The following is a 23,881-nucleotide window of genomic DNA, read 5'->3' on the forward strand; positions in this document are numbered from 1 at the left end:
TCCCAAAGGCCAGTATTTTCCCTACAGACCTTTAATTGACTGAATATTGTATTTCATTTTCATATTTTACTTTCCTTATAGGAGAATATATATATATATATATATATATATATATATATATATATATATATATATATGTCATTCCTGAATGTGTACTCAAAAATTATGTTTTACAATTCCATTTTTTGCAATTAATAAGCAATAAAGCATGCCAATCTATAGATTAAATATAACAGTGTAAATTTTTTGTACCTACTTGAAATAATGAAGTCCAAAATCCTTATTTTATCCAAAAATAGGAGATAGCAGTAAAGCAAAGGACATCATGGACTATAGAATGTGGATGTCTAGTCCAATTAGATATCAGTTCTATAATATCTACCTTCCTGTTCCCAGGGACAGACTTAAGGGTTTTGGAGGTTTTACCATGATTCTTTATTCAGGCCAAGCACAAGACTCAGGAGGATGGGCAGGAAGAGGAATGGCTTGATGTCCAGAGAAACCTCAACTTCAATAGGTTCAAAATAACAAGAGGGAGTCTGATTGGCATTGGCCTTTGCTGATTCTACATTTTTGAACTAGTTGCACAGAATCTATCCTAAAGTTCCAACCTACCACATAGTTGTAGGAGCCACGAAATTATATATATATATATATATATATATATATATATATATATATATGTACATATATATATGTGTGTGTGTGTGTGTGTTAATGTGTGAGTATGTATATATGTATATGTATATATATAAATATAAATATATATATGATAGATAGAGATAGAGATAGAAAGAGATAGGTAGATAGATAGATAGATAGATAGATAGATAGATAGATAGATAGATAGATAGATCTGCCACAAACTACATAAGATTGGTGACGCTAAGAAGTGCATGCTGCCAGGAAACCGATATAGATCTTTACTGAGAGACACAGATAGAGCATGCCAATTATAGAAATGAAGGTTATTGGCAAACCAGTGGAATGTAAACGAATCTCTTGTTAGTAAATTTGGAGAAAGGATTACCAGGACTGAATGGGCTTTCAATCCCATAAGAACAACGATACCAATGACCCATAGCTTTCTGGTACTAAAACAATATTCAAAGACTGTACATGGACAGAACTATGGCTGCAGTTGCATATGTAGCCTTGTTGGACATCAATGGGAGGAGAAGCTCTTAGGCCTACCAAAGCTGGACCCCCAGCGTAGGGGAATGTCAGGGGGTGATGGGAAAGGGAGTGGTTGGTGAGGGGGCACACCTTTATAGAAGAACTGGTGGGGGAAGGGATAGGACGCTTACGACTGGAAAACTTGGAAAGTGAATAATATTGGAAACATAAACAAAAATATCCAATTTTTCTAAAAGGAAAAATAAAAGTTTAACAAGCTGAACAGCCAAAGTGCAGAATCTCAATCCCACTTGAGAGAGAGAAGAAATGAACTACAGGAGGGAAGTGTGAGGGACCTGGGTGAGAAAGGAGACAGTAGGGACAGAGGGACAGAGTTATTGGTGGGGAGTAGGACTGAAACCCTGAGTGTCAGCAGAATGAATGAAAAGAGGCAACTTCAGGAGCTAAAATGTTGGCTGTGGGTGGTGGCTCTAGAATATTCCAGAGACCTGAGAGGTAAGAGACTATCCGGACTCAGTGAAATGTCCGGGAGTGGGTAGAGGGAACTTGAAGAGTCTACCTCCATGAGGAAGAGAGAGCATCAAGTGAGGGATAAGGTTGCCATGCATAAATCAATACTCTGACCCATATGTGTTCCTGTCTGAAAGACCTTCAGGGCAAAACCAGTGAAGAGCCTGATTAAAAGGAATTCCAGTGACCAGCCATATCTGGGAACCAGATTAAATAAAGGCCCCCAAGCCCTGACACTATTACTCATGCTTTGTCATGTTCACAAAAGGGACCTGTTATGACTGCCTTCTGAAAGACCCAACAAGCAGCTGAAAGAATCAGATGCAGATAATTACACTCAGCTAATGTACAGAAGCTGCTAAGCCCTGTGGTCGAACTGGGGAAAAGCTGGAGGAAGCTGAGGAGGAGAGCAACCCTGCAGGAGGACCAGCAGTGTTAACTAAGCTGGACCCCAGTTTTTTTTCAGACACTGAGTCATCAATGAGGCATCATGCACCAGCTAATATGAGGCCTCTAAGACTGGAGTGCTGGTTCTGGACACAACACAAGATGCACTTAATATTCAAAAGACTTGAGTTCCCAGAGAGTGGAGAGGGCTGGGAGATTGGGGGCAGTGTGGGAGTCAGCATCATTCAGATGGGCATGTGGGGTGTAGGTATGGGATGTAGAACAGTCAGAGTATGGGCTGGGAGAGGGATGAGATCTGGATTGTAAATTTCTATTAAATAAAATTTTAAAAAAGAAGATGTAAACTAAAATAAACACTTTCTTTCCCAACTTTCTATTTTCCCTTTTGGTCACGGTATTTCATAACAGCAATAGAAACTCTGGCTAAGACATGGTATTTTGGACAAAAGTGGGCAAATGCTAATTAGAGAAGGATGACATCTCTGTGGAGTCAAGTTGCATGATCTGATTCAAACGTCCTTATTCAGAGGTAGCAACTAACAGGGAATTTCTAAGACTAAGTTTACTATCATGACACAGTGAATCCTTTTTAATCCAACAATTTTGGGATCCGTGATATCTTGAAACAATTCAAAAGACTGGGAATATTAAAAGGGAAGAATCTTGTTGAAATATTCATGGAAGAAATGAAATTCATATCTATTAGATTACCACAAAGAGGTTGAGACTTCTGATTGCTGCCTGCTACCCAACACAATCCATATTCTCTTTTATTCCTTCCAAAGTAATAATAGATTAATTAATAAGACTCTATATCTAGAGTGAAAGTTTGTATTTAATGTGAACTTTACTCCAAAGATATTACTGTTTGTATGGGAGTATTTTGCTTACTACATTTATTATAAAAAGAATTTGTGTAAGAATTTCAATTGGAATTGCTTGGAAAAGGTTCTATAGCTTGCAGGTATGGTTTACCTTTAATGAGTTTACTGTAGCAGGGAATTCCTTTTGTTTATATCATTGTTTCTTCTACCTCTACTGATGGAAATGACAATAGTTAGAATACTTCTCAAACACTTGGATAAAATTTCACTTACCAAAGAAAATCATTATTGAATAACTACAGCAATTATCTTTCTCACTACTGATGGACTTTCTTCATGTACACTGGTATTGGCTTTTGGAAAAAGAAAGCAAAATTCATTTTTAAATGTCTCAAGTTAGCAAAAGCATTTTAGAAAAAAGTCATTCTACCCTAATTAAAGGAGATATGTATCTAATGGTAACTAAGTTTTAAAATAATTTAAAAGGATAACATTTGTGTTATTTCTTATTTTTTAACTGTCATACAAGAAATAAAATTCAGTTTGGTCAGTACTAATGTAAGGGAATAATTCTGTGACATAGAAATATTGCATAAAGAATAGCCATCCCATTAAATTACTCTTGTTAATTTTGATTTTGTATTCCCTTGCAATTCAGAATAAGTATTTTATATTTTCTTGCATTTTACCAATTGGGTATTCTCATTTTCTTAAATAACATGCTTCTACATATTTATCTCAAAATATTTACAAACAAATTTGCAAAAATATATGTACTACAGAGTTTCCTTTATGCATGTACTTAATATCAAAATATATCATGTAAACTTTTCCTATTGTAATTCCATTCACCATGACGAATCAGATTTATTCTGGTTCTACATGTTTGACAAATACACCTGCACACAAATTGTTGTTGCTATCACAGAGCAGACAAATATTTGGCAACATAAAATGTTGCAATAAAAATCAATCGGTTAGAATTAAAGCAGTATGTCAGGTAGAAAATTAAAGCATGCTAGCTGGAAAACAGTTCTGATAAAACAAAACTTCACACGTGTGAGCTTTAAATTTTAAATAAACTATATTGTATGGCAATATGAACCCAGTCTAAAATGATCATCCTTATGTCCTTTTAGAAGATCTAAAATATTTATAGTATTCTTTTGAATGTATACGGGCATTTTATATTTATAGTGAGTGTTTTTTCAGAGGCACTTGTCTCTTTACATTCTTATTTGCTTCATGATTAGATAATGGAGAGCCACGATTCCATCCCAGACAGTAAGACTTTAGATGCTGTATTCCACCACTGAACCACAGCACCTTTAACAATTTCTTAAATGAATTCATCTCCTAAAATTATTCTAATTGTGAAAGTCATATACACAGACAGAACTGCTTCATGTAAGTAATTAAAACCGTATGATTTCATTCAATCAATTAATAATTTTATATTTTCACAGTTTAAAAAGATGTTTGTATGTGACTGAAAATACATGGAAGATACTTGTATCCCAACACTGAATCAATACTCTCTATTCCTGTCTTATCCCATAAAAATCTTTCTGAGAGTGGTTTACGCTATGTTGGAAGATATGCCAATGATTCCTGAACCAATAAACCCAATACCAGCTGTCTATTTTTCTTTCCAATGACTGTGTGTTCATATAAAAAATGGAAATATTATTTCAATAACTTTTTAAAAAAACATAAATCACTATAGTCTGCTGACCCTTACCTTTTGTACATAACAAAGATTCTTGAATCTTCTAACTTAAACCACCATCTAGAAGCTCTTTCATTCCTTTGAGGATAGGCTCCTCTTCCTTTCTCCCCCACTCTCTTCATTTTTAATGGGATATTTTAAGTATTTATAAATCAAATGTTATACACTTTCCTGGTTCCCCTCTCTCCCATCCACCCTTCCATGTTTCTGTGAGTTTGCTACAAATACTGCCTGCCCACTCACACTTCAGCACTCTGGCATTCCCTACACTAGAGAAACTAGACTTCACAGGACAAAGGCTTTTCATCCTATTGATTCTGGACAATGCCTTCATCTTCTATATATGAGACATGGATGCCTCCAAGTGTACTCTTTGATTGGTATTTAGTCCCTAACTTCCTTCTTCATTCACTGGACAACAGCTTATTATGATTCACTGCTGTCAGTGCTGTCCTTGCAGCAGGAAATCAATGGTCAGTGAGCCTGGACCTCAGGAAGCTGAAGATTCACACAAATGCATGAACACATGTAACCAGAGCTTGGTTCCCACTGAAAAAAAAAGCATGCAAATATTTTCCACATATTGTGCAATGAACACTTGTCATGGGATTCAATGCTGTTTCACAATAGTATTGCCAGTATTACTTGGTGGCCAGCTCCATGAGTGAGTGTTCATCATTTATTTTACATTATTTATTTAGTGTTGAATATTGAGGGCCACAGACAAAGTTCTTCCAGCAGATCTTTATACACACTCATGATTCTTTATTTGCTTTTTGTTTTCTTTGGTTTGGTTTGGTATTAAAATATATACAGCACAAAACATAGCACTTTACCATTTTTGGTATAGTGTTCAGCATCTCTGGTGTGTGTATGTCACTCCCTCAATGACCCAGATCTCTTTGAATTCATAGAGCTGAGAAGCCATGCATTTTAAACATAGTAAACATATTCCTTCTCTCTCCTTCCAGACCCCAAACCTCCTGCTTCTTACCACTGTTGATAAAAACTTTATATACACTGATATATGCAGGACCAGAAAATACCTGTCCTTTGATATTAACTTGGCATCCTGAGGGTCCCTTCATTCAGCATACCTCACATGCCTGAGTGATATTACAGCCCAAGAAGAGCCCACAGCTGATAGCTCTTCAAACTAAAATTATATTTTTTCCAAATATAAATATTAGTTGATGACTCTTAAAAGCTTTTACCTCCCTTGTAGCCCACCAGGCACCAGAGGTAAAAGAAAGGATGTGGGGCAATGGGCAGTGGGGGTGCTGGCCCTGTTTAGAAAGGTTCATCGGAGGAAATTCCAGAATTTCAGTTCTCAAGTTGGAATAGGCAGCTTGTTCCATTAGCAAACATTTCATGAATACACTAGTAGTTCAAGTCTGTAGAGTTGTCATAACAAACTGGGAAGAGCAGCAGTGGCACAACATAGTAGAACAGCCAAGGCTTCTGTCAGTAGCCTAGACAGATAGAAGTTCTATGCTGTGCTTCTCTCAGGGAATTGAAGATTAGTAGTGACTCAAGATGCACAAACATTGTTGCTTTTGCTTTATTTGTTTGTCATCGTCTATACAGCCATATGTCCCTTTGAAAAATATAAGATGTTTGAAAGGTTTCCTGCTGCTATAAACATATTATTGTAGCTGATTAGTCCTGTACATCATTTTCTCCTCAGAGGGATAGCGACTATTCCAATCATTTACAACTATTGCAGCTAATGTTGAAATGGGAATTCCAGTATGTGCTCAGAGGAGAAAAATCAAGACAGAGTAGATCCTGTGAATATGTTTCCAATATAAAAAGTTTAAAAACAACCTGTGAGCTGTAATGGTACTGCAAACTCTTAAAAGCACCTCATTTGCAGTTACTTATTTTTACTCTTGTATGAAAGAAAGTACAGTTAGTTAAAAAAAGGTGAATGTGTAATTCTGATGGTTCCTTTGGTCAAGATGATAATTATCAAAACTATGATTTCAAGCAAGTTTATAAAATAATGTTTGTAGGACATGTAAGCTCCTCCGTTTATTTTCCTATTATGTGTGGCTAAAGGCACATGCCATCTAGTTGTAGTGATAAGGGATTACTTATTTTTGTAGAAAGTGTATGAGTGAGTTAGAGAAGCAAAGGGCATCATTTCAATCCCCAAATACATAGAATTCAGATTGGTAGAACCATCATCATGTTAAACCAGCAGAAATGATTCCTCAGACAGAGCCATTTAGCAAAAACACCATTTTTCTCTTACTTGGCTAAACCATAAACATCATGCCTAGTCAAATTCTTTTAAAACCAAGTATTTTGCTTTATAAAAGCATGTATGTATGTGTGTATGTATGTATGTATGTATGTATGTATGTATGTATGTGTATATTTGTATATATTTGTATGTGTACATAAGGACATATGTTTATATTTTGTATACATGTTTATATATGTGTATATGTATATATGTGTATGTGGCCACATGATTATATATATATATTTGTTTGTGTATATGTGTATATGTATGTAACATACAAATGCACTCTCTTTTCTAATTTTATGAAATTTTTCTCATATATTTATCAGGACTCAAGAATTTTAAAAGCTGCTTCATTAATTTAGATTCATTTTAAAGTACTGCTCAGAAAATAGATTCAATATGGGTCATTAATTTTTTTACTATCAAATTTTTTATCTTTTTCATAAAAACACAAATATTTACTTTAGTTATGTGACTGTGTATATGTTTTATCATGAGACATAACTAATTAGCTTTTCCAGCATGTGATATAATTTCAGGATACTACTAGACCTATGTGAGGTAGAAACTATATCAAATGACTTCAATATGTGATAGATCAGAGTGATAGAAAGATATATAGATATATAGATACATACATACATACATTCATACATGCATAGTTACATTGATGAAAGATTACAGATGATAAGTAGACAAAGCACATACTCAAAATAATCAGTCACGAAATAATTAGTATTGAATGGTAAAAATATCTTTTAATTTTAAAATAATAAAATTTAAAATGTGAATTGTGATCACATTTTAATACCTAAAGGGAGATTTATCAGCCATAATCTTTAAAATAAAATGTCTATTTGACACTTCCAAACAGGTCGATAACAGACATGAAATACTTAACCTCCTTTGCATTAATCTGTCAACTTCTTTCATCATTTTGTCTTTGTTCCTTAAATGCATAACATCAAACTCTTTATCCATGTTCAAATCTTCAGTCACTTTCCACCCTGCTCTGCATTCTACCTCAAATCCTATCACTATATTTAAGTCTTAATAAATCCTCATATGCTATCATGAGAATTATTAATGATGAATCTCTTTTAAGCTTTACTAACATTGCTCTCATAGAGGTAACTATTATTTCTCTGTCACAAATGTGATCACTATCCCCTTCTCTGATTTCAGTACTATTTTCAACATCAATCATTTTATAAGTGCTCGTTATATGAGATAATAAAATGATCTTTTTTTTTTTTTTTTTTTTTTTGGAGCTGGAGACCGAACCCAGTGCCTTGCGCTTGCTAGGGCAGTGCTCTACCAATAAGCTAAATTCCCAACCACAAAATGATCTATTTTTCCCCTAGTAAATTATGTACCAACAGTTTGTTCCATTGAAACTTTAGACAAGAAAAACAAAGTTGTTACAATGTGTTTGTTCTACTCAGTCCTAAAACTGAAAGCTGTCTATGTGACAGGAATCATAAGAGGAACACTTCTGGAAGAGAAAGCAGAGTTGTAGAAAAAGATCTCATACAAGGAAGTGCTTCATGCGATTTTAAACAAAAAGTGTAAAAGACCTGAACTTTCATATTGAGGGAAAGTTGTTGAAGAATATTTACAAGTGACTCTGAGTGGATTACATAAGCAGGTTTATTTATAAATCCATGGTAAATACTAGAAAAAATGGCATCAAAGTGTAATAGAGCAGAAAAGAAAATAAAGTTGAAATTTGGTACAGGTTACCATATGGATGTTGTTGACTTGAACATGCTGAAGGTTATTGGATGATTTAATCTGATGAATGACTCAGATAAACTAACAATATTGCATGACTAATGAAATTACTCTATACTGAGAACACAACAATAATCTGTGACAAAAATCTGTTCAGTTATGATTATATTCTTTAATATTTCTTTTTGAAAACACTCATTTAATTAAATAAAATTCAATAAGTAACAGAAGGTAACCCTTTTCTTTTTGGCATATCCAATCTCTAAACAGACAGGAGTATAGTGGATGAAACTTCTTCCAACATTTGCCTAATCCAGGTGTTACTAATTTAAAATAATAAACATAGTAGTTTATCGTACTTTGGGCATTTGTTATAAAGACCTAATAATCTCCTCAGAAAGACATCCAATAAAAGCAATCTAAAGTAACTTTCCCCTTTAAATACTAAAAATCTTAAATATGAAGCTTCCTTTTCATTTTCACAACATATACACTATTTGTAATTACTTCGTTTTTACATGTGAATTTCAGTCACTCTACTTTTCTGATTTTGATAAATGCCAAGCTTCACAAAGAGGAGACTGTACGCTTCTCAGCCTAACTCATATTTCTCCCATTTTCCACTGCATCTGGGCCATATTACACTCAATGAAATTAATATTTTATGTAAATGATAATGGGATGCAAATGTAGATTTTGATATTTCATACAATAAAACAAATAAAAAGAGCCAATAAATAACTAGGTACAGAATTTGCTTTAATATGGAAAAAATAAGTTAATCATATCTTATACTATCCACCCTAATTCATATTGAGTCAGTGTTGAAATATATGTGACAATTTTTGTGAAAAGATTAAGTAACTTTTCTGTATCTTTGTAAAACAATTGGACATATTCAACATAGAAGTGTCAGTCTCAGATATTTTATAGAAATGATTTAAAAAAACACTCCTAAAATACTCTAAAAGGTAGATCTAGAAAACAAGTATAATTCTCAGGCTCCAGATAACCAGCTCACAAAGTTATGAGCACTTGCCTTCCATGTGCATATGCAATTTTAATTTCCATAGGAAATGAATTTTTTCTTTCTTTTTTTTTTTCCAGAGCTGGGGACCGAACCCAGGGCCTTGCGCTTGCTAGGCAAGCGCTCTACCACTGAGCTAAATCCCCAACCCCAGGAAATGAATTTTTTAAAATCTCAAAAGCTATATTTATTAATAGTAAGATTTTAGAAGTGGAAGGTTCCTTTTTCCATTTTTATTAAATTGGGTATTTATTTGCATTTCAATTGTTTTTATCTTTCCTGACCATCACCTCTAACCTCTTCCATCACCTTTTATAGTGGTTGTCCCCTCCACATTGACATCCCCTTCCTTACTGCCCCAGACAAACAAATATCAAAGTTTTAAAATTGGTTAGAGAGCCAAACCAAGAATTCTCAACTGAGGTATCTAAATAGCTGAGAAACACATCAAGAAATGTTCAACATCCATAGTTATCAGAAAAAGGCAAATCAAAATGAACCAATGGTTCTACATTACACGAATCAGAATAGCTAAGATAAAAAACAGATCCAGTAGCAGAGTAGGCTAGGATGTAGACAAAGTGGATCACTCCACCACTGCTGGTGGGATTAGTAGCTGATAGCCACTTTATATATCAATGTGGAGGTTCAGAGAAAATTGCAAATAGCTTTACCTGAAGACCGGGCTTTACCACTCACTTCAACACATATACACAAACTTGATCCACATACAACAAAGACTTGTGGTTGAACAGGTTCACAGCAGCCTTACATACAATAGTCGAATGCTGGAAACAAGTGTGATTTACCTCCACTCCACTGAGGAATAAATAGAGAAAGTGTGCTATATTTAAACAAAGGAACACTACTCAGGTATTAAAAATGAGGACACCAAGAACTTTGTAGGCAAAGGGATGGAGCTGGAAATTAGTGAAGTAACAGAGATCAAAAAGGACATAACATGGGATGAACTTAGTGACAAGTGGATGTTAGCCCGAAGCTCAGATTGCCCACTATACAGAGCATTTATCACATGAAGGGTAACATGTTAGAAGGCCAAATTGTGGATGCTTGTAACCAATTTAGAAGGGAGAACAAAATAATCATGGAAGGCAGAGGGACGGAGGGACTTATTTAGAGGTAGAGAATGATAGACAAAGTGGGGGGAGTTGCAACAATGAAAAGAGAAAATTCCAGAAAAAAAGTGGAATGTATGACAATAAGCATCAGTGGTGGGTGGTGAACTTGGATGTTCCCAGGAAAGTCCCAGGTGCCAGGGATGCAAGAGGTTCCGATAAACCTAATGGGATGATGGTAGTTGAAATACCAAGCAGCAAAGTGATAGAACCACTAGAGACTGCCTCCTGTAGCTAGGCATGTCCCCCAGTGAAGGAATGGTGCTGCCCACACAGTTCAAAATCTTTATCCTATAAATATCCAAGGCCTCAAAAAACGCAAACACAAAAACAGAGCAAAGACTGAAGGAAAGGCCCTTTAGAGACCACCCCACCATAAGAACAATTTTATCCACAGACTGTAAATCCTGGCCCTATTCCTGATTTCAACATGTGCTTGCAGTTAAGATCGTAATAGGTCTGTCCTCTGAGGGGCTCTGCCATCACCTGACCATTTGACAGAACCTGAGAGCCAGAAAAGAAGAGTTAGGGGAATGCCTGAAGGATCTGAAGGGGATTGGAGCCTAATATGAAGAACAACAGAATCATTACATTTACCCTTCAGAAGCTCAGGAAATTTACTACGAACTAGAATATACTTGGGTCAGTCACTGGCTTCTGCTACATAGATTGTAGAGCACATTGAGAAGACAGCAGCCTCATCAGCCATATATGGGAAGGGAGGCAATTGGTCCTGTGGAGACATCATATCCCAGAGAAGGGGGATGTTGGATTACCTCATCTATGAAGACTTTCACAATATCCATTCCTTGTCCTGAAAATTACATGCTTTCCTTTTTCCAATCTGTAAAACACTACATGTTTTTTATCCCTTCATTTGTTAATGAACAACTTGAATATTTCCAAATAATCAAGGGTTTATAACCTAGGATGAATCAACATTTGGACATATGTCCTCGAGTCATATCATTAGGCGTAACCATTTCCATATTCCTGAAGAAACATCATACTGATTTCAAAAGTTGTTACAGAAGTTTCCTTCCCATCAGGAGAATAGTAATGTTACCCTCTCTCCATAACACAGTATAGATAAGTTGGCTCATGTGTTATTAACCTAAGTTTTCTGAAAAGGATGAAAAAAATCTCAAAATAATTTTGCTTTGCATTTCCATAATGTGTAAAGATCATACATATTTGCCATTGGATTCTTATTGATTTGAGTTTCTTCAATTGTGAATATTTTTTTCAGATATGTAGCTGAATTTAATTATTTTTTCTTGAGATATAGTTTTTTTTTATTTATAGATGTTCATTGCTGAGCCTGTACATGTAAATAATGCTTAGTATTTTTCAAAATAGCCACTTTAATTTAAATTTACTAAGGTCAAATCACATAATTTCCTCCCATTAATCTCACCTAATTCGCAGATCTGTTGTAGCTAACAAAATTAATTAATGTCACTTTATGAAGCATCCCTATATAATAATACATTCTCTATGTACATAATATACTTTAATTGTTTAATTTTTTCATTAACTTGAGTATTTCTTATTTACATTTCGAATGTTGTTCCCTTTCACGATTTCCGGGCAAACATCCCCCTAATCCCTCCCTCCCATTCTTTATGGGTACTCCCCTCCCCACCCTCCCCATTGCCGCCTTCCCCACAACAATCAAGTTCACTGGGGGTTCAGTTTTAGCAGGACCAAGTGCTTCCCATTCCACTGGTGCTCTTTCTATGATATTCATTGCTACCTATGAGGTTGGAGCCCATCTCTAGGTCAGTCCATGTATAGACTTTAGGTAGTGACTTAGTACCTGGAAGCTCTGGTTGGTTGGCAGTGTTGTTCATAAGGGGTCACGAGCCCCTTCAAGCTCTTCCAGTCCTTTCTCTGACTTCTTCAATGGGGGTCCTGTTCTCAGTTCGCTAGTTTACTGCTGGCATTCGCCTATGTATTTGCAGTATTCTGGCTGTGCCTCTCAGTAGAGATCTACATCCGTCCCTGTCAGCCTGCATTTCCTTGCTTTATCCATCTTATCTAATTGGGTGACTGTATATGTATGGGGCACATGTGGGGCAGGCTCTGAATGGGTGTTCCTTCAGCCTCTGTTCTAAACTTTGCCTCCCTATTCCCTGACAAGTGTATTCTTGTTACACTTTTAAAGAATGAGTGAAGAATCCTCATTTTGGTCATCCTTCTTGATATTCATGTGTTCTGTGCATCTAGGATAATTCGAGCATTTGGGCTAATAGCCACGTACCAATTAGTGCATACCATGTGTGTTTTTATGTGATTGGGTTACCTCACTCAGGATATTTTCTAGTTCCATCCATTTGCCTATGGATTTCATAAAGTTATTGTTTTTGATAGCTGAGTAATATTCCATTGTGTATATGTCCCACATTTTCTGTATCCATTCCTCTGTTGATGTCATCTGGGTTCTTTCCAGCTTCTGACTATTATAAATAAGCCTGCTATGAGCATACTGGAGCATATGTCTTTGACATATGTTGGTGCATCTTTTGGTTATATGCCCAAGAGAGGCATAGCTGGGTTCTCAGGTAGTTCAATGTCCAATTTCTGAGGAACCTACAGACTGATTTGCAGAATGGTTGGACCACTCTTCAATCCAACCAACCATGGAGGAGTGTTCCTCTTTCTCCAGATCCTTGCCAGAACCTTTTATCACCTGAGATTTCATCTTAGCTATTCTGAGTGGTGTGAGGTGGAATTTCAGGGTTGTTTTGATTTGCATTTCCCGTTAAACTAAAGATGTTGAACATTTCTTTAAGTGTTTCCCTGCCATTCTAAATTCTTCAGCTGTGAATTCTTTGTTTTGCTCTGAACCCCATTTTTTCAATAGGGTTAATTGTCTCCGTTTAGTCTAACTTCATGATTTCTTTGTATATTTTGGATATTAGCCCTCTATTTGTTGTAGGATTGGTAAAGATATTTTTCCAATCTGTTGGTTGCCATTTTGTCCTAACAACAGTGTCTTCTGCCATACAAAAGCTTTGCAGATTTATGAGATTGCAGATGTCAATTCTTGATCTTAGAACATGAGCCATTGGTGTTTTGTTAAGGAAATTTTCTCCAGTGCCCATGTGTTCGAGATGCTTCCCCACTTTTACTTCTGTTAGTTTGAGTGTATCTGGTTTGATGTGGAGGTCCTTGATCCAGTTGGAGATAAGCTTTCTAAAGGGCAATAAGAATGTATCAATTTGCCTTCTTCTACATGCTGACCTCCAGTTGAACGAGCACTATTTGCTGAAAGTGCTGTCCTTTTTTCCATTGGATGGTTTTGACTCCTTTCTCAAAAATTAAGTGATCATGGGTGTATAGATTCATTTCTGGGTCTTCAATTCTATTCCACTGGTTAATCTGCCTGCCTCTCTTTCAATGCCATACAGTTTTTATCACTACTGTTCTATAATACTGCTTGAGTTCAGGGATAGTGATTCCCAGGGAAGTCGTTTTATTGTTGAGGACAGTTTTAGCTATTATGTGTTTTTTGTTATTCCAGATGATTTTATGAATTATTCTGTCTAACTCTATGAAGAATTGGATTGGAATTTTGATGGGGATTGGATTGAATCCGTAGATTGCTTTTGGTGCAATGGCCATTTTTACTGTAGTAATCCTGCCAGTCCATGGACATGGGAGAACTTTCCATCTTCTGAAATCTCCTTCAGTTTCTGCAGAGACTTGAGGTTCTGTTCATATGCTCATATCTTTTCTTGCTTGGATAAAGTCATCCCGAGATATTTTATATTATTTGGGGCCATTGTGAAGGGTGTCATATCCCTAGTTTCTTTCTCCGCTTGTTTAGCTTTTATACAGAGTTATTTTTATACCCAGCCACTTTGCTGAAATTGTTTATCAGGTTTAGGAATTCTCTTGTGGAACTTTTGGGGTCACTAAGTATGCTATCATATCAACTACAAACAGTGCTATGTGACTTCATCCTTTCCAATCTATATCCCTTTGACCTCCTTCAGTGTCTGACAGCTCTGGCTAAGATGTCTAGTACTATATTGAATAAGTTGTGAGAGAATGAGCAGTCTTGTCTAGTCCCTGATTTCAGTGTGATTGCTTTAAGTTTCTCTCCATTTAGTTTAATGTTAGCTACGGGTTTACCATATATGTTTAGGTATGGGACTTAAATTCCTGTACTTTCCAGGACTTTTATCCTGAAGTGGGATTGAATTTTGTCAAAATCTTTCTCAGCATCTAATGAAAGGATCATGTGGTTTTTATCTTTGAGTTTCTTATATAGTGGATTATGTTGTTTGTTTTCTGTATATGAAAGCATCCCTGCAAGCCTGGGATGAATCCTACTTAATCATAGTGGATGATTGTTTAATGTGTTGTAGGTTTATGTTTGTAAGAATTTTATTAAGTATTTTTGTGTCGATATTGATAAGAGAAATTGGTCTGAAGTTCTCTTTCTTTGTTGGGTCTTTCTGTGTTTTAGTGATAAGAGTAATTGTGGCTTCATGAAAGCAATTTGGTAGTACTACATCTGTTTCAATTTTATGGAATAGTTTGGACAGTATTGTTATGAAATTTTTAATGAATTTTGGATGGATATCTGCAATAAACCCATCTGATCCTGGACCCTTTTTGGTTGGGAGAGTTTTGGTGATTGCTTGTATTCCTTTGGGAATTATGGGTTGTTCAAATGATTTACTTTTCCTGATTTAGGTTTGGTACCTTGTATTTGTCTAGAATATAGTCCTTTTTCTCCAGATTTTCAAGTTTTGTTGAACCTAGGTTTTTGTAGTACAATGATTTTTTTTTAATTTACTCTGATTCTGCTGTTATGTCTCCCTTTTTAATATTTGATTTTGTTAATTTGGACATACTCTTTGTATAATCCGGTTATTCTGGCTATGGGTTAATGTATCCTGTTGATTTTCTCAGAGAATCAGGTATTGGTTCTTTTCATTCCTTGATTGGTCACTTCTTTTTTCTACTTAGTTGATTTTAGCACTGCGTTTCATTGTTTCCTGCCTTCTACTTCTCCTGCATGAATTTGCTTCTTTTTGTTCTAGAGGTTTTAGGTATGCTGTCAATCTGCTGATGTATGCTCTCTCCTGTTTCTTTCTGCAGGCACTCAGAGCTATGGGTTTTCCTCTTAGCACAGCTTTCATTGTGTTCCAAGAGTTTGGGTATAATGTACCTTCATTTACATTGAATTATAAGAAGTCTTTAATTTCTTCCTTTAATTTTTCCTTGACCAAGTTATCATTCAGTAAAGCATTATTCAACTTCCATGTATATGTTGGTGTACTTTCACGATTGTTATTGAAGAACAACCTTAGCCCATGGTAGTCTGGTAGAGTGCATGGAATTATTTCCATATTTCTGTATCCTTTGAGGCCTGCTTTTTGACTGATTATATGATCAATGTTGGAGAAAGTGCCAAGAAGTGGTGAGAAGAAGTTATATCCTTTTGTTTGGATAGAATGTTCTCTAAATATCTCTTAAGTCCATTTGGTTTATACCTTCTGTTATTCTGTCTATGTCTCTGTTTATTTCTCTTTCTGTGATCTGTCCAATGGTGAAAATGAGGTGTTGAAATCTCGTACTTTTATTATTTGCAGTGCCATATGTTCTTTTAATTTTAGTAAGGTTTCTTTCCTGTAGGTAGGTTCCATTGTTTTTGGAGCATAGATATTTATGATTTCGAGTTTATCATGGTGGATTTTTCCTTTGATGAATATAAAGTGTCCTTCCTTATGCTTTTTGATGACTTTTGGTTGAAAGTCAATTTTATATAATATTATAATGGCTACTCCAGCTTGCTTCTTCAGATCATTTGCTTGAAAAGTTTTTTTCCAGCATTTTACTCTGAGGTAGTGTCTGTCTTTGTCTCTGAAGTGTGTTTCCTCTAGTTCAAAACGCTGGGTCCTCATTACATAACCAGTGCGTCAATCTGTGTATATTTAGTGGGGAATTGAGTCCATTGTTGTTGAGAGATATTAAGGAATAGCGATGGTCACTTTATATTATTTTCACAATTGGAAGTTAGTTAATGTTTGTGTGCTTCCCTTCTCTTTATTTTGTTGTGAAAAGATTAATTTCTTGCTTTACCTATAATTTTACTTTCCTCCTTGTTTTGGGGTTTGCCAGTTAGTGTCCTTTGTAGGACTGGATTTGTAGAAAGATATTGTGTAAATTTTGTTTTGTCATAGAATATCTTGGTGTCTCCATCTATGTTAATTGATATTTTTGCTGGATACAGTGGTCTGGGATGGCATTTTTGTTCTCTTAGTGTCTGTATGACATCTATCCAGAATCTTCTGGCTTTCATAGTATCTGGTGAGAATTTTGGTTTAATTCTGATAGGTTTGCATTTATATGTTACTAGACCTTTTCCCGTACTACTCTTAATATTTTTATTTCTTTTTCAATTTTGGTGTTTTGACTATTATGTGATGGGATGATTTCCTTTTCTGGTCCAATCTATTTGGAGTTCTGTAGGCTTTGTGTTTGTTTATGGGCATCTCTTTATTTAGATTAGGGAAGTTTTATTCTATAATTTTGATGAAAATATTACTGTCCCTTGATGTTGACAGTCTTCACTCTCTTCTATACCTGTTAAGCTTAGGTTTGATCTTCTCATTGTGTCCTGGATATCCTTTATGTTTTGGGCTCGCTGCTTTTCCATTTTCCATTATCTCTGACAGTTGTCTCAATGATTACTATGGAATCTTCTGCTCCTTAGATGATGTCTTTTATCTCTTTTATCCTGTTGGTGATTCTCACATATATGACTCCCAGTACCTCTCCTAGGTTTTCCATTTCCTGGGTTGTCTTCCTTGTGCTTTCATTTTTGTTTATATTTCCATTTTTAACTCCTGGATGGCTTTGTTTATTTTCTTCTCCTGTTTTGCTGTTTTTCCAGTAGTTCTTTCAGGTAGTTTTGAGTTCCCTCTTTCAGGGATTCTACTTGTTTACTTCTGTATTTTCTGTTGTCCTGTATTTTCTTAAGGGAGTTATTTATGACCTTCTTAACACCCTCCATTGTCATGATAAAATGTGAATTTAAATCTAGATCTTGCTTTTCTGGTGTGTTTAGATATCCAGTATTTGATTTGATGGGAGAATTGGGTTCTGTTGAGCCCAAGTAGTCTTGATTTCTGTTGTTTGTTTCCTGTGCTTTCCTCTGGCCATCAGGTTGTCTCTGGAGTTAGCTTGCTTGCTCTTTCTGACAGTGGCTTGACTGTCCTGTAGGCTCCTGTGTCAGGGCTGCTGTAGACCTGTTTTCCTGTTTTCTTTTCCCAGTTAAGGGAACAGAATTTTCTGCTCTCAGGCATGTAGTTGCTCCTGTCCACTGACTTTCAGCTGTCGCTGTGGGCAGGAACCAGATGGTACTTCCCATACTTCTCCTAGGTACCTCTGTGGGGGGAGGGTGCACAGATGGTACAAGGTGTTTTCCTCTTGAGTCAGGAATTTGGGCAGAGAGTAGTCTCCTCTGGTTTCCCAGGAGTGTCTGCTTCTCTGAAGGTCTAGTTTCCCCACGCTCAGGATTTGGGTACAGGGAGCTTTTTGACCAGTTCTGTTCAGATCCAGGCACAGTCTGGAACATGGTGCTCCTGTAGCTTTATTCCTCCTATATTCCTATGTCCAGAGGAACTATGCAGTTTTGTCTAAGACCAGAGATGTGGGCAATGGGGGGTAGAAGTGGCAGTCTCTGTGCCTTGTACACTCAGTATTGCCCACACTCCTGGGTGATCAGCTCTCTCTCCCTCAGTGTCTAGGTGCAGGGAGCTCTAGGTCGGGAATAGCGAGGTTCAGGAACCAGCTAGAAACTGATAGTGCCTGGTCCCAGAGGAGTTCTGCCTTTGCATGTCCTGAGTCCTCCAGTCAGGTCACATCCAGCAGAAAAGTTGGATTCACCTCTTTTCTCAGGCCTTAAGGCGATCATTGTGCTCACTTTCACCTTTCCATGAAAGCTGCAACCAGAAATATCCTGTCCCTTCTGCTCCTAGGTCCCTATGCACAGGAGGACCAGATGGAGGTAGGTGTTTTTTTTTTCCTGAGTCAGGAACGTGACCAGAGTTCTCATGGGTGTCAACCACTCTGACGTCTAAAACTTCCCCATCCCACATGAGATTTGGGTGTAGTTTGGACCAGTTTAGATCCAGGTGCAGTTTGGACTGCAGGGCTCCTGCAGCTTGACTGCTCCTATATTCATGTGCCCAGAGGCCCTACGCAGTTTCCTCTTGTGGTAGGGATGTGGGCACAGGTGGGAAGATGTGGCAGTCTCTCCCTCACTGAGGTCCCAGTATTGCCCACTCTTCTGGGTGTGCAGCTCTCTGTCCCACAGAGTTTTCAAAGGAGTTTCAAATGTTCGTTCCCTATACTACAGGTCTCTAATATTGACAATTCTCCTCCAAATCGTTGGTGAAGACCCCTCTGGTCAAGGGGAGGTACAAAATGCCCCACCAGACAAAGAGGGCTGCAAAAGTTCTTATCATAAAGGTAATATCAGTGATTTCTCATATTCCACAAATGTATTAAGTCCTGCCCCATCTCCACACAAGACTTTAAAACCTTTGCCAGCTTCCAAAGCAGGGCAGAGAGCTATGTCCACTCACAAAAACAGTCAAAGATCTGCCCCATTTCCACCAACGTGTCTTATGATATCTGCTTCATTTAAATTCGTTTGAAACCTGATTCTGCTGACAAAGAGGATGTCAGAACTTCCCTATAAAACCACGAGGACCTTCAAAGTCCTCCACTATTAAAATATGAGCTTAAATCATCACTTACAGTCCAAGGGAAACAAAATACAGTCACATCTCCAAGTGAACCTCATAACACACATAATTGCCAAAGCAGAGATAAAATTTTCTGCATGTACACCATTAGATTAAGGACCATTAAGAGTTTCAGAAGGGACTCTTGAGAGTTCCCCACCCATTCAAGATGTCTTAGAAAATTCTGAGTCCACCCAAGGGACTCTTGTGCCTTCTGCAGATATAAAATGTGATCTACCTTCCTCAACATCTCCCCCAGTACTTCCAATGTTTCTATACAACAGAGAATTATTCAAATACCTTCTTCCACTGAAAAGGACCCTCCTGAGTTGTCATCAGGCCCAAATGAGCCAAGATTTTCATAACACAATGTCAATGATCCATGTAGACTCCATAATTATACAATGTTCAGAGAAGATAAAACATCCCCAACCTCCTCAGGCGACTCTAGGTCATTCTGCTCTGAAAGGAGATGCTACAAAATTTTCCATATATACATCAGAGATGCTAGAATTTTCCAAAACTGAGCAGGATTCTCTGAGTAGTACTCTATCTCATAAAGAGACTGTGGGACAAGAAACTTCTCCAAAAGAAGTTCTACCCATAGCCTCAGCTTTAGAAATAACTTGTGGATGTGACACCTGTACAAAAGATGTTCTAGGACATATTCCGTCTGTAGAGAAGGTTGTGGATCCAACCATATGTGAACGTGGAGTAGGGGAACATGATATGCAAACACCAGTGTCTGTACCATCCTCGACATCTAAGGAAAGGGATGCCTTGGATTCTGTTTTTGCAAAAGAATGCTTATGACCTCCACAAACTTCATAGGATGCTGCAGGAACTTCCTTATCTCCTCAAGATCAGACACCTTCCCCAACTACAGAAGAAGCTACACACTCTTTCTAATATGCACAAAGAGGTTCCAGGCCTTCTTTATACCCACAAGTGGACCCAGAACACCTACCAAATACCTCAAAGACTCTGCATTTTACCTCATCTTCTGAAGGGGCCTTGGAACCTGTTTTGCCTATCAAGCATTCAAGGGAACCTGACACTTTTATATGAAAGTCTGTTTCCAATTCTCCAGCAGAAGAAATTTTTCCTGGAACTTCCACAATTACACAACAATATCTCGAAACATCCTTATCTGCTCGTGAGGTTCTCAGACCTCTCAATATGTCCATGATCCTCTAGGAGAGGTCACATCTTCAGAGGTAGTTTCATACCTACCCCCATTCCGACGTCACAGTCAGGATTTCCACACATATAAATGGTACATTAAGACCTTCCTCATCTGAGAAGGATGTCTTAGGATCTACTGCATCTGAACAGCATTCTTTACAACTATCCCCATCTACCCAAGTACATTTATTTCACATGTCTACTCTGGGGAGAAACAGTCACTTTCTCCCTCTACCAAAGTGTACCACAGGCATCCAGTTTCTAAAAACAAAGGGTTAAGATTTGATCTTTCTGATGGAGTCTTTTGAAACTTCTCCTGTAAGGAAGACAGTTTCAATCTTCCCCTCCTGCCAAAAGGAATCTTGTGCCATCTTCTGCTGCCTAAGAGACACCAAAAGCTACCAATACTCCCCAGGTGAGTCCCTCACCTTCTCCATCTGTTCAAAGGGCCTTTGACTTTTCCAAACTGACGAAGGAATTGCGGAAAGTTGCCAATCCCTACAAGGCAATGCCGGACATTCCATCTTGTCAAAAGATGCTCAAGTAACTCCTCTTTCTGCCAAAAAGGTGTGTTCACCGTGTGCCCTAGGGTTTCAGGATATTTCTTCACCCCTCTGTAGGGCTCCAGAAAGTGTTCTCCAGGCTCAAAGTGATTTGTCATTGTGCAAATTAGACTTCAAATATACAAAAGCTTTTTTTTTTATTTCCAAAGGTCTGAGGGAAAGTCCACAACGAAAAATATCATTTAGACGTTGTGCCATTAGCCCAAGTATATTAGAAAAATTCCATGTCTTCTATACATCTAAAAATCAATCTGACTCTAGCACTCTTCCTGGGAAACATTTACCATCAGCCATACAATCCCCAGGACCATCAAAATCTAAAAAGGGATATCTCGAAACTTTACCATATGCGAAAATATCTTAAGGATGTTCAGCATCTTCTCCAAGAGCTCGGTTCACCCTGAGAACAAAAAAACTAAAGCCATCTTCCCATGGTGTTTTCCGAAGAACCACATATTTCTTCTTTTCTTTTATACCAAGACAGAAGGCCAGGTTCCTTCTCCCCATCTCTGATCTCTTCATCCTATTTGTTCTCCCTCCCAAATGGCTCTTTACTCTGAATTAGAGGCCAATTAGTAAACCATAGATATATGGAAGGAATATCTGAGAGGCAGTTGATGTCAAACAACACTTGTAATGTCACAGTAGAAGCTAGGGCTCTCCAGGATACAAGAGATATTTCATGGAGGGACTAATGATGATGTCACTGAGAATTGCCATAGCCTACCTCTAAAAAGCTTTCCTTACATTGACCAGACTTGGAGGTGCCCTTTCCAGGAGTGTCTCCTGTAATACCGTAGAAACCTCTACAGGCTACATCTCTCTAAAGCTAGAGTCTTTTCCCTGTTTCATTAGTGATTACATGATCTGAGTGAAGAAAGATAGTCAGGGGCTTTCCAAGGGTTGAAAAGATCTAAGAATATGGAAGGAAGGAAATTCTTCTGGAGATTAATTTCATTCCCAGGTCTAATTCTCTGACATAAAGTTCAATTCCCTAGGTTTTCTCTTTTTCCCAGGTGCCAGTATTTTCCCTACAGAATTTTAATTGACTGAATATTGTGCTACATTTTCTAATTGTAAATTCATTAACAGGGGACATTATATAGGTTTCTGCATGTGTACTCAAAAATTTCATTTTTCCAATTCATTTTTTGCAATTAATTTGGCAACAAATGGGGACCAGCTATACAGTGAGTATAAGAGTGGAAATATTGTGTACCTACTTCAAATGATCAACTCCCAAGTCCTTATTTTATCCATAAATTACTAGACATCAGTAAAGCAAAGGACAACATGGACTATAGAATATGGTTCTGAAGTTCTATTAGATAACAGTTCTCTAATATCTAACGTCCTGAGTTCCCAGGGAAAGGCTTTGAGGGTTTTGGATGTTTTAACATGATTCTTTCTTAGGCCAAACATCAGTTTCTGGGTGATGGGCAGCGAGAGGAATGGCTTGAGTTCCAGTGAAACCTCAACTTCAATAGGTTATAAGAATAGGATGGAGTCTATTTGGCATTGTCATGTAAGGATCCTATATTCTAGACCTAATTACGCAGAATCCATGCAAATATTCCATCAAAATTCATAGTTTTAGGAGCCAACAAAAGTAAATATTAATGTATGCATATATATACATATACATATATATACATATGTATGCATATATATATATACATATACATATATATACATATATATATATATATACATATATATGATATAGATATAGATAGATATAGATATAGATATATCAGGCACCAAACCTAGATAAGATTGTTGAAGCTAAGAAGAGAGTGCTGCCAGGAACTGGATACAGATCTTTCATGAGAGACACAGCTAGAGCATGTCAAATACAGAAGTGAATGATAGTGGCAAACCAGTGACCTGAAAACAGGTCTCTGGTTGGTAGATTTTGAGAAACGATTACAAGAGCTGAAGGGGCTTTTAGGCTGATAAGAAAAACAAAGCCAACGAACCACAGTTTTCTGGTACTATAGGAATACTCACAGATTGTACATGGATAGACCTATGGCTCCAACTGCGTATGTAGCAGAAAATGGCATTGTTGGGCACCAATAGATGGAGATGCCCTTGGTTCTCCCTAGTTTTTTCTGCTAGTTGAAGGGAATGTCCAGACACAGTAAGGGGGGGTTTTATAATAAGGATAAGGGGATCGGTTAGGAATCTTATGGACAAGAAACTGGGAAAGAAAATAACATTTGAAATATAATATAGGAATATCCAATTAAAAAAGCTATAAAATTTGTGAAAAATAAAACAAAGGAAATAAAGAAAAGAAAATTGGCACCTCACCAGACCTATTGAATAAGAAATCTAAAGAATCCCTTTCAGGGAATTTTAGTCAGAATAATACTGGTGGAAAGACTGAGATGATGAAATCCAAATTTGAAGCACTTCTCTTTCCAAGATATCAGTCTCAGATACAAACTGCAGTACAGGAAATCAAATCATGAAGGAATTCAAACTGAGCTGAGGACAGAGTACTTATCTTTCCCTTCTTCCTTAGCACCTTTCTATTCTGGGAAAAAGAGTCAAAGCCATGAGCTCTCAGGAAAACAACTGGGCACTTTCCAAAACCT

Source organism: Rattus norvegicus, chromosome Y (genome assembly GCF_036323735.1).
Source record: "Rattus norvegicus strain BN/NHsdMcwi chromosome Y, GRCr8, whole genome shotgun sequence".
NCBI classification, from domain to species: Eukaryota; Metazoa; Chordata; class Mammalia; order Rodentia; family Muridae; genus Rattus; species Rattus norvegicus.